Raw genomic sequence first — 2,422 nt, forward strand, 5'->3', positions numbered from 1 at the left:
TCCTACCCTCTGGTCTCTCCTCTACCCTGTTGTCTCTCCCTCCTAATCTTTGGTGAGAGAAAGGAGGGAGGGGACAGAGAGGAGGGAGGAGGGAGGTGAGATAAAGGAGGGAGGGGACAGAGAGTATGGGGGAGAGAGGAGAGAAAGAGAGGAGGGAGGTGAGAGAAAGGAGGGAGGGGACAGAGAGGAGAGAGAGAGAGGAGAGAAAGAGAGGAGGGAAAGAGAGGATAGAAAGAGAGGATGGAGAGGAGAGAGAGAGAGAGGAAATGAAAGAGAGGAGGGAAAGGAGAGAGAGAGGGGGGAGGTGAGAGAAAGGGGGGAGGGGACAGAGAGGAGAGAGAGAGAGAGAGAGAGACGAGAGAAAGAGAGGAGGGAAAGGGAGGAGAGAGAGGAGAGAGAGAGGAGGGGAAAGAGAGAGAGAGGAGGGAGCAGAGAGAGAGAGAGGAAATGAAAGAGAGGAGGGAAAGGAGAGAGAGAGAAGGGAGAGGAGAGTTCGTTTTCCTCCTCTGGGGTAGGATGTGTGGATGTTTCCTCAGAAGCCAGAGATTGAAACGGGACTGACACAGCCAGAGGTGCTGATAGTCAGAACCACACTAGCTCTGCTCACAGCAGATCATCCCCCCGAGCTACAGAGATGCTGAGATCTGATAAACACAACGGCTTTCACTGAGATGAAGAGTGTGTGCGTGTGTGTGTGTGTGCGCGCGTGCGTGCATGCGTGTGTGTTATAACTGAACACTAAGCCTCATCCTAAAGTAACAACATAGAAGAAAGGCCTTCAAATGATTTACAGTCCAACAACATTGAAACTTCTCCTAGAAAGAACTATACAGTAGTAACTCTACTTCCTCTACCTTGGTTAATTTTCTACTTCCTGTACCTTGGTTATTTCTCTACTTCCTGTACCTTGGTTATTTCTCTACCTCCTGTACCTTGGTTTTTTCTCTATTTCCTGTACCTTGGTTATTTCTCTCCTTCCTGTACCTTGGTTATTTCTCTACTTCCTGTACCTTGGTTATTTCTCTACTTCCTGTACCTTGGATATTTCTCTTCTTCCTGTACCTTGGTTATTTCTCTACTTCCTGTACCTTGGTTATTTCTCTACTTCCTGTACCTTGGTTATTTCTCTACTTCCTGTACCTTGGTTATTTCTCTACTTCCTGTACCTTGGTTATTTCTCTACTTCCTGTACTGTGGTTATTTCTCTACTTCCTGTACCTTGGTTATTTCTCTACTTCCTGTACCTTGGTTATTTCTCTACTTCATGTACTGTGGTTATTTCTCTACTTCCTGTACCTTGGTTATTTCTCTACTTCTTGTACCTAACTCCTGAGACATCTATTTAACAGCATCTTCAAAGGCCCAGCGCTGATCCATCTCCTGAATAACGTTTTTGAACTCACAGACTCTCTCTCTCTACGTTTCTCTCAGTCTGAGAACAGAACAGAGTCTTTATTTCCTTCCATCAAGTGTCCGTAGGACTAGAGAGAGAGGAAGAAGGGATGAGTACCACTGATGTGTCTGGAGGACTAGAGAGAGAGGAAGAAGGGATGAGTACCACGGATGTGTCTGGAGGACTAGAGAGAGAGGAAGAAGGGATGAGTACCACGGATGTGTCTGGAGGACTAGAGAGAGAGGCAGAGGGGATGAGTACCACGGATGTGTCTGGAGGCAGAGGGGATGAGTACCACTGATGTGTCTGGAGGCAGAGGGGATGAGTACCACGGATGTGTCTGGAGGCAGAGGGGATGAGTACCACGGATGTGTCTGGAGGCAGAGGGGATGAGTACCACTGATGTGTCTGGAGGCCGAGGGGATGAGTACAACGGATGTGTCTGGAGGCCGAGGGGATGAGTACAACAGATGTGTCTGGAGGCAGAGGGGATGAGTACCACGGATGTGTCTGGAGGCAGAGGGGATGAGTACAACGGATGTGTCTGGAGGCAGAGGGGGATGAGTACCACGGATGTGTCTGCGTGTTGTTTCCGCCTGCCTCTGATCAGAAAGGAGAAGGTCTTGTCAACACCAAAGAGACGGATGGGAATGCCATGCTTCTGCTGGTTTGTGAAGCAGGATAACAGGAGTTGTTATGAGGGAGAGGAGCCTTCCTTCAATGTGATGCCAGGCTGCCTCGGGGCTGGTAGGGACCGGGGAGGGAGAGATGGCTGAGCTGGCAGGGGGTAGCAGGGGGTTGTAAGGGGTAGAAGAGGGTAGGGGGTATTAGGGAGGGGGTAGGGAGAGCAGACTGTTTGTTATGTACGCCTGGGTGATTAAATAAGTATCAGGCTTCCTCATCTGTTTTATGAACACAATTCAATACTGGCATCGACTAATACTATATGCACACATACACATCTAACAGAACAAAATACACACACACACACACACACACACACACACACACAACAGACACACACACACA

The sequence above is a fragment of the Oncorhynchus mykiss genome, chromosome 26 (genome assembly GCF_013265735.2).
Source record: "Oncorhynchus mykiss isolate Arlee chromosome 26, USDA_OmykA_1.1, whole genome shotgun sequence".
Classification (NCBI taxonomy): Eukaryota; Metazoa; Chordata; class Actinopteri; order Salmoniformes; family Salmonidae; genus Oncorhynchus; species Oncorhynchus mykiss.